We start from the raw sequence: 10,450 nt of genomic DNA, 5'->3' as shown, positions 1-10,450 counted from the left end.
TTCTGCTATTTTTTTGTTTCTTGTTTTTCGTAGCTAGCTTTTCGTGAAACAGTCTCTCTCTCTCTCTCTCTCTCTCTCTCTCTCTCTCTCTCTCTCTCTCTCTATATATATATATATATATATATATATATATATATATATATATATATATATATATATATATATATATATATATATATATATATATATATATATATATATATATATATATAGTAGGAAGTTTTCTTTTATTGGTTCTTTAATGTGTAAATGTATTTAAGTGTGATTGTTTAAGTTCAACTGATTTTCTGTTTTAAGTTTTTTATGTTTTGTGTATATTTACTTTTAACTATGTATGCTGAATGTCCCTTTTTAATTTATAACCGCAGATGATGTCCTGATGATGTGACCACGGGTCACGAATAAATGTGTGTACTGGTTCTGTATGTGTTCCTGCGCCCTTCTCCTGCCTACTATAGTGCCCTCCGATGTGTGGATTATATATATATATATATATATATATATATATATATATATATATATATATATTTATATATATATATATATATATATATATATATACATATCAATTTCAGTTTCAATTCCAGCTCAGTCAAGTCATTGGCCTCACGGCCATACCTCAGAAGAATGCCTCGTTAAAGTCTATTCTTGATTTAACCAGTAACAACAACTGACCTGCTTGTCTTCCATAATCTGATTCAGTGTGAAAGGCCTTCTATTTAAAAGGAAATATTATATATCCCGCCTGACAAAGTCACACGGGATTCTCTCTATAATAAAAGAGATTAGGTTAGGGTTTATTTAGTGTCCGTCTCTCTCTCTCTCTCTCTCTCTCTCTCTCTCTCTCTCTAGTTAAAACCTCGGAGAACTTCAAAGGACGTTTTCCGGTTGTCAAAAGTTGAAATATTGTTTTGACACAATGTATTGTCTCGTGTGTATTTTTATTTCATTTTGTACCTCCATTCATTATCTTGAAAAAGTCTGACATTCATTAACGTAAGTCCAACTGCCAACAAACAAAAGTTTGCCGCCTTAGTTTCGAAATTCGAAGTGACTTGACAGTATGTAACCGGAAGTGCTTGGTTTTGGCCCAGCCGGGCGGGGCAGGATAGTCAGTGTCCTGCTCGAGACGAGGTGGACGTACAAGTATTTGTGCCTCAAATTCTTCGAAGCTCTCCTACTTATCTGGTGTCATTTACATCGCAGATGTTTCTGGGTGACAAAGGTATTTCATTTTTATATCGTATTTCCATACGCACTGGCAGAGTTGTTGTCAGGTGTTCAATAGTGAGATTTCATTTCTCGGAAACAACTGGATGTGGGTAGTATCGCGGTGGGATGATTGCTGAGGGTACCCGTGGCAAATAAAGGTGGATGTCACCTGTATTTATGCATTTTCGTCATAAATTAGGTAACTCAGTTTGTTGACTGGAATATTATTGTACGAAGACTTTACCAGGGAAATATTCTGTCACTTGAACGTTATTTAAAGGGAATATTCTGTGACTTGAATGTTATTGAAAGGGAATATTCTATATTTAAAGTGTATCCGTGTCCAGGTGAAGAAAGGTATTTGTTGAAATAAGTCATAAAATCCTCGCATTTAGGCATTGGCGATCGGAGGTCATTTGAATAAGTATTCCTCCTCCATCTGGGATGATGTGATTGAATGGAGTGAGTCTCGTGTCACAGCTGTGATTTGTAGTTCCTGCGTGGCAGTGTACAATGGCGAACAGTGAATGCTTGCTTTACTTGAGTTGTGCTGCCTGATTCCCACCAGTCGTCGATCGGGACAGGTTACCGGCTTTTTTGGGGGGTCCAGGTGGGACGAAGCACCCCCGGCCAGATCAGGGCACGTCGCCCTAAGTTAGGTTAGGTGTTTAAAATCTGGTTAGGTCAGGACCTGGCATTATAGGAAAGGTGATGCCTATTTATGTATGAGAAACCTGTCCTGGTCGACGACTGGTGGGAATCAGGCCCCGCAACTAAAGTAAAGTTTTATCAGTTCATCTTCTATTATAGTTTTTGGTAATGGGGCATGGAGGTATATTTTGAGAATTATTACAGTTAAACGATTCAACAGGAAGAAATAATGGGATGAACCACTGGATGGTTAAAAAGGAAGGTCCATTACTTAAGCTAGTGTTATATATGTAAATGAGTAGTTCGAGTATGCTTACAGTAAACCGTATTACAGGTAAATTTGGTGTTGTGTGTGGGATGATTGGGGAGGTGTTATGTTTAGCAGAAAAATGAAAACCGTGAAAGGTGATTTTATTAATCCTGGTTACGTGCAAGTCCGGTAACGTAAACTGACTCATAGCACTCATAAGAAAGGTGTTCTCATTTGAGTCAGATTCGAAACTGTAAAATAAAGTTTTGGTTATTTTTCATGAGACCCCAGCCACCTCCCATGTTATAATTTATATATTTCTTGGGTCAGACACATCAAAACAAAAAATTTATTCTCAATACATAACCTGCGCAAATGCTTAATAACAGGGAAAAAATTATTCAAAGTACGACTTATAAGGTAAGAAAAACCCTGCCCCCTCCCATAACTAGTACAGCAAAATTGTAACCAGTAAATACCCCTGGGATAGGTTAGGTTGGTATTTTTAGGTTGTTTTAGTGCCCTATCATTTCCTAAACATTTTAGCATGAAAAACTCAAAATGGTTTTCCATGCAAAAAAAAAATTACCAAAGTTGTTTTTATTTGAACTGGAATTGTTGTCCTTTTAATGGCTAGGATCGATGTTATAAGAATGATTCTACGTTATTCATGAGAGTTTTTCTGTTGGAGTTTGTAAACAGAGGATTGTTAGTTTCCATTACCCTGAGAAATACTTTGAAACAGGGCTGGGTTGAGTGTTCACTCACACGATTTGAGTTGAATTGGAAAATCGCTTCTATATATGAGGATATGAGTTATGAAGTTCGTGTTGACAGAGTTTTCATGAATTGCTAGAGAAATAGACGTCTGAAAATATACCTCCAGTTTTCTGAAGTACCCGTCTTGTATGTGGCCTATGCTTGTACTTTTTTCGGCCAGTTTTAGTGCAAAAGATTGTTATAAGAGAAGTGAGGGAAACTGGCTTTGTCAAAACTGTTTGTTTTCCTCACTCTGCCGATTGACACCTAAAGGAAACATCTCATGAGAATGTGAATGATTGGCTGAGTCAGTTATTTATCCTTGACATGAGTATGTTATCTGAATGTGAATCAGTTATTTATCATTGACATAGGTATGTTATCTGAATGTGAAATGTTATATAAACCATTTCATTCCAGTACATTAAGTACTTGAAATGAACGCTGCCAGTAGAATTTAATTCCATCAATCATGTTCAGATTCTGAACAAATAGGTCAATCAGAGATTTAATTTGATATCGGAAATTTGTGACAACAATTACTTATGAGTTGCAGTGGACAGACATACCGAATGGTATTTATTCATCGAGTCATTTTTCTGTTGTGTGGCACGATAGCCGGAAGGAAGGAAGGTAGGTGATATCAAGAGAGAAATTGAGAACCAGTGATGAGGTGATTTGCATTGTGTCATAGCTATGTCACTTAAGGAATTTTTTTCTGTAACCGTTTATATAGAAATTTCTCTGGTAGATTAATAAGTTGTCGTTAACGCAGATCATTTTTTGTTTACAGACAAGGAAGGAAGGAAGGCTTCGCTTGAAAGCCCAATCCTAAGGCCGGTTCACTTCTTCAAGTCGTTTCAGCACATCCAAAAATTCGATTTGATACGAGCCAAGGTCACGAGATGAATCAGTCGGTCGTGCCAAAAGTTGGCGTCTCACTCAAACAGAAGGAGAAATTATATATAGTTTTGACTTTGAATCTTGTCAACCTGTCACCTCAGTCCATCACCTGAGAACTAAGATGTGTCCCTCAGTAAAGCGAAAATGTGACTTAATCCATTATAGCGAATCTATTGTTAACATTTATTAATGCTATTTCGTACTTTTGCTTTTATTTTGGGGGGGTGGAAAAGGGGAAGGGGTTAAGTTAGAATGACGAACCCAATGAGTAAGTTTGGATTCTCGAAGACGTTAAGTTGAGATATTTCTAGCAAAGTAGAATCGCAAAATTATGAGTCAAAAACAGCAAAGGAATTATCTAGATACCAGATATCTTAATCTTGTTAACTTTGTTCTAGGTTTAATACGTGAATTTCATGTTTGCCCACAGCACTAGACGTATGGTTAATGTCAGTTACTATAACGCGAGTAAGACCTTTTTGATAAAAAATGGAACTAAAAACTCGTTTTTTTTTGGGGAAACCAGATTGGAGCGAGATCAAAATTCGTCGGGTTTTTTTTATCAGATTTGATTCAGTATTTACTTCATTGAGACGACTTGGGTTGTATCAAAGCGACTTTTTAGATGTGTTGAAATGACTCCAGGAACTCTGAACCAGGAACCAAGGACCAGGAACCAGGTATCAATAAAAAGGATCAGGTACCAGGGACCATGAACCAGGGACCAATAATGAGGATTCGGGAACCAAGATCCAGGAACCAGGGACCAATAAAAAGGATCGATCAGGAACCAGGGACCAATAATAAGGAGTCAGGAACCAAGGACCAGAAACCAGGGACCAGGGACCAATAAGGAATCAGGAACCAAAGACCAGGAACCAGGGACCAGTAATAAGGACCAGGAACCAGGGACCAATAATAAGGACCAGGAACCAGGGACCAATAATAAGGAATCAGGAACCAGGGACCAATAACAAGGACCGGGGACCAGGGACCAATAATAAGGACCAGGAACCAGGGACCAATAATAAGGACCAGGAACCAGGGACCAATAATAAGGACCAGGAACCAATAATAAGGATCAGTAACGAAGGACCAGAAACCAGGGACCAATAAAACGGACCAGGGACCAAGAAAAGGGATCAGGAACCAGGGACCAATAATAAGGATCAGTAACCAAGGACCAGAAACCAGGGACCAATAAAAAGGATCAGGAACCAGGGACCAAGTACAGAATGCTGCTGTTCAACCTTCGCGACAGACCAGCACTCAACCATTGTAATCGGTGAGTTTATTTCTTTTTTTATCTGACTGGATAATGTTAAACAATCCCATTAATTAATCTGTCGATAACTCGAGGGTGGATACGAGTGCTTAGATATTTGCATATTTTAGAAAATTCGTAAATCATTTCTGTCATAAAAACGCTGACATTACTGAGGGTTTTGTATAAATAGTTCCCTTTTAAACGTATGAACCCTGAGATAAGAATAAGTTAATAAAATTATTATTCTTAGTTCATTTTGAACGGTGTAATAGTCAGTACAAAAATGCTACATTGATTCCCTAAGACAGAATAACCTTCTCATGAAGCCTGTCCCATTCATGATCTAATTCTGGTTTGATACTGAATATTAGGAGTGTCGTGCTGGGCGTATTATTTTATGTAAATGTTCATCTTATGCGTCTAATAACACAAAGTTGGTGAAGTGCTGTTGTTGAACGCAGACAAAATGGAAACAACTGGTCTCTGTTTCTCTTGAGGGTGTCCTTTCTGACAATGGTTGCTTGGTGTTCAATTATAGCCCACAGGATTTTGGTAGGAATTTCTGTTCTGTTTTTAAAAGCAAACTCCCAGCATCTCGTTAAGACAGCGTCTCAATACCGCTGCATTGGCTAAAGGGTTTATTTATCATTTTTCACCTTTGCTACTGTTGTTGCATTCTACAGACTAACACCACCATTACACATCTGTTGGGGAAGTTCAGTGACGTATCTTTAATGTCAAAGCTTCCTGTACAGTAATAATCCTCTCTTGTAACCTACTTCTGTGCGATCTTGACCCTTCCACCAAAAAAAAGCGTCTGAGTTTTCGTAATGGTGGTAGGGCTCTTAGGTCTATCAATCCTCTCCATACACTTGCAGCGATTAGTCAAAATTTAAAGCCTCAAAATACTATCCCAGGTCTAATCTCTCTGTACTAATCATTAATTTCTTGCTTCTTAGGTCTCTGGACGTTGTGAACAGTTGATCACATTAGTCACAATAAAGCTGCTGCCTTGAGGTTCACTTTTCTACAACAAAATATGGCCAGGTACTCCTGAAAGGTAAGGAAGTGTCTGTCACCCTTTTCCTTAACCACTGCTAAGGTAGCACATGACTTATGTTCAGTGTATCAGAGAAGAGCGATTTTTGTCCGCTGATCTAGATTTTAGTAGAATGAATGATTAAATGTAGAGATTACCCATGATAAATGCACATAGTTCTCTTGTATGTATCTTACAAGCTTTTGTGGGGGGGTGATACTTTGCCCATTTACTTTTCAATACTTCAGCCAAATGATTTCTTTCAAAGATATCCCAAAAATAATATAAAATCGAATATCTGATTAATCCCAAGTGGTATTGCTCTTTTGATTTATGGGTCCTATGGCTAATTTGGGAAAAATGATTGCAACAAACAGTGTTGTTAGGAACCTTGAAAGGTCCGTGTTACTTTTATGAACAATTCGTTAGAAGCTAAATTGTTTCAAGGTCTTTTGTAACCAGCTGACATTCGAAGTAACAAATTTTTGCATAAGGCTGCAGCAATTTTATAAAGAAAAACTTATTAAGCCTTTTGATAAGTGTGACATCATCAGACCTGTTTGACAACACTGCATTCATAAAGTCATTTGCACAAAGTGCTGTGTTGGGAAAGGAATTAGGTTAGCTGATTTTGGAGAACTGAGCAGAACACTTGCAAATGACGTTCCAGGCTGCCTTTTCCAGCATGTATTAACGTTTCTACTGGTTACCTGCAATCAAGTACATCAATTTAAAATACATTTTGTACTGAGCTTTTTCCCCATTTTAATTGGTATCACTTACATTCCACACTACGCTGCCTCAAGTCCGGAGGTATGTGGAAAAACTGTATCTTATTAAGCTCATTAGCGATAGCTTGAAGCTTTACCATTCCGTATTCAAGTGAGTTTTGCTCACTACAGAGATTTTTTTTCCTTTGCAGGTTTATTGCTACAATACTTCCCGAGTGAAATCAAAGAAAACATATTCTGGGTATTCTGATGGTGTACAAAGCAGGCAGGAGACGATTCACAACTCATGGACTGTTTACAAAATACTACAAGCTTTAAAAAACTGCGAGAAGACAACAGTCAAAATTACTGCTGCTGAAACGGACAACAAAAACATAGATTATGACATCGAATATGTCTGTCCTGAAGAAAATAGAGGTAGGATGCAAGTTAATCATTTCAAGATAGTTGACGGGCAGTCATCACTGAAATCACACAATTAATGAACACAGAAATCAGGTGTGCCAAGTTGCAGGTGCTAAGTGCAAACTCCCCACCTGATACTGTTTAGCTTCTGTCAAAGTTACTGAAATATTATGGTGTATTAAATGGAGTTTTACTGGGATAGGAAGGGAAACTACATTCATTCTGACCTATCTTTGAAATTCAGGGGAAGATTGCCTCATTGCTAAAGTTAGTGTCAAGTCACATTTTAAAAGGTTGTAATTATATTAAGATTTGGGAGTTTTCCAGCTTGGTGTAATAGATTGCCACATTTCTTCTTTTCAACAGCCTGGACAAAGCAGTGCGGTAACAAAAGGGCGTATTGGTATTGCTGCTATAAAATACTCCATAATAAAAAATTTTAAGCTATGATTTTTAAGATTGTTGGTAATAAAACATGAGTGGCCCCGGAGGGGAGTAGCGCCCTTAGTTTACTTCACGGGGTGCGCTGTAGGCTTTACTAAAGGTTCTTTGCAACGTCCCTTCGGCCCCTAGCTGCAACCCCTTTCATTCCTTTTATAGTACCTCCATTCATATTATTCTTCCATCTTGCTATCCACCCTCCCATATTTCTTTCATAGTGCAGCTGCGAGGTTTTCCTCATGTTACACCTTTCAAACCCACCTATTCTCAATTTCCTTTCCAGCTCTGCATGACCTCATAGGTCCCAGTGCTTGGCCTTTGGCCTAAACTCTATATTCCATTCCATTCAGAAATTTTGGGAAAAATACGGGAAATGCTTTTGATCTGAATCAATACTTGAGTGATTGCATTTTATTTCAGATAGGACACTCAACTTTTATATAAAATAAATCTTGGTTTTGTGGAATTTTGGCGTTCTGGGAGGCTAGTTTGATTATCTCTCTTTTGCTCTAGTGATTATGGGTTGGTTCTAGTGTACTCCATACAATAGTTTGGTCTTTTACGAGTACCTAGAGATATTCAGTTAGTGAGAGCAGTAAATGGCTCTTTTCTGAAAAAAAAATTATTGAACCAAGTAAAGGTTGATTCAAGACAAATTGGAGAGAGATGGGACATTATTGGTGCTTAAAAATCTACTCAAACTACGGGAGAATGTTGAAGTCGTCTTATAGATGTTACAGCCAGGCCCAAGTAGCAATATTAATCATATTTAGCGAAGATACGAAAATGTTTACTGTAATTTGCTATTTAAAACTTAAACTAAGATGCGTCGCACTTTTTATTGCAGTGAGGTTTGTATTGCAATCCAATTTTGAATTAATATTTAACTGTAGCTGTAACCATTTGAAATTTCATTTCGTTAGTATATCCTTGATAGAAGACTATAGACATTCAAAACTGGTCTAAAAAGACTTGGTCCCATCTCTGTCCCTTTTTTAGTAAAAGGGCCTGGCAGCGGGATGCTTGGCTCCTTTTATAACGAACTGCCTTTTCATCTTAATACCTTGTAAAGCCAAAAATCTCAGTGTGGCATGATGTCATTAACAACTTCCTCCTCATCTCTTCAGGAAAGTGTCTCCCGCAGATTGCAAGAAGCACAAATGAGACAAGTTTGAACAGACTCCAGCTTCGGCTTGCAATACCACCAATATGAAAGAAGAACTTTGGCTTAGAGGGTCGACTTCTTTTATTCATCAATTTGTACAGAGTGCCAGAGTGCAGAGAAAATGGCCTCCTTTACATAAATGTTGGAAAGATGGGCACTTCACTATCGAGAGATGACAATCTTTTCTTTGACCACAAGAAACAGGATAGGGTTGAATTTAAAGCTTTGTGTAGGTGTTTGATCAGTCATAACAGTTCCTGTTGACCCAAGATTGACTCAAGCTCGGGTTTGCTTGTAATTTCTAGTTAGGAACTGTAGGGACCTTTGTTATCTGAGATAGTTCACTGTGATTCAGGATTTTTATTTTTTTTGTCTACACCTGCTACTAGTGCTGTATTTCGTGGTAGCCTATATCTTGTTTTATTTAAAGATCTAATAAGTCTGATACAGCTATGTCTTGAAATACAAAGTTTTTGCATGAATTTCTAAGCAGTGTCAACATCAGCTACCAAGTAACTTGGTACATTGCAGGATATATAAATTTTAAGAATAATATTCATTAGTTTAACATCAACTAAGGATGCTTCATGTTACATAATATTAGACATGAATTTTATGTTAGCATAGTATCAGCTATTAGATAGTCATGGCTACACTCTTGACTATTTCGTATCGAGAAGGAACGTATATTTAAGGATAGTTTTTCATTAACTTTGTATTGATTTGCAGTATCCAGGATGGTCACTATTTAATGGACAGTTACTTGGCACGGAGGAAACATGAGATGTAAGAAGGGTATGCTTACTGCGTTCAACAATTTTCCTGAAGTTCAAAAATTATCAATAGCAAAAACTCATGAGTTAGAAATTTATGCAATATATTCGTGTTGGTCAGTATAGTTAAGTAGAGCTGTGTGGAATCAAACGTGTGATTAACCTTCGGAATTAACCAATGATTTCTGTTACTAGAATAGGTGATATTTTCAAACTGAAGTTCCAATGATTTCTTTATTGTTACTTTTCCTTCAGTGAGTCTTTAGATATTATCAAACTGTAATGTTGTATAAGCATTTGTACTTAAACTGTAGGTACAGTATTTCAAAATGAGTGTATTAGTTTAACGCAAACTTGGTGACATAGAGAACTCGTCATTCTTTTAAAGCAATTAAACAAAGCTGTGAATGTTGTACAAAGAATGCTATGATGATAATGCTTCTTGCTTAACATTAAACATAAACTTTTCAAAGTTAATGTTGTAAATATTTGAAAGTACCTTATCAAGAGCATTATTGTCATAGCATCTCTGCATATTTCAAGACACTGAGGCTGGCACGTGAAGGTTTTAGGTAAATGATTCAGTCACTCCTTAGATTGAATGCATGACTTGAAGGTAAATGGGTATTTTTCTGAAAATTATATTCTAGGTAAATGGATCAATAAGTCAACTCATCTCAAAGGGTTCCTTTAAATGAGGTTAGGTATTATCTGCAAGGGTTTCTTAGGCGTATGAATAAGTAAATTCAAAAGTATTCTTTTATGGGGACTTTCACAAGGATGTTCTTGGTGTTTTAATTAATAAGCATTCTTAATTATGTGAAGGGTTTATTCGTCTTAATGTTACATTGATA

At 37.0% G+C, this 10,450-nt stretch overlaps 1 long non-coding RNA gene across 1 annotated transcript; it reads left to right on the top strand.

The window, feature by feature from the left end:
• Window positions 1–1,088: 1,088 nt before the first annotated feature.
• LOC136837059 (uncharacterized) lies at window positions 1,089–10,217 on the top strand. The gene is made up of 4 exons (XR_010852565.1): window positions 1,089–1,225; window positions 3,666–5,060; window positions 6,002–6,102; window positions 8,786–10,217. It is a non-coding gene; the product is annotated as an uncharacterized lncRNA (long non-coding RNA).
• Window positions 10,218–10,450: the final 233 nt, after the last annotated feature.

Source organism: Macrobrachium rosenbergii, chromosome 57 (genome assembly GCF_040412425.1).
Source record: "Macrobrachium rosenbergii isolate ZJJX-2024 chromosome 57, ASM4041242v1, whole genome shotgun sequence".
In the NCBI taxonomy this organism is placed as follows: Eukaryota; Metazoa; Arthropoda; class Malacostraca; order Decapoda; family Palaemonidae; genus Macrobrachium; species Macrobrachium rosenbergii.
Note: the sequence above shows the minus strand (reverse complement) of the source record. Positions and strands in the feature narration are given on the sequence as shown.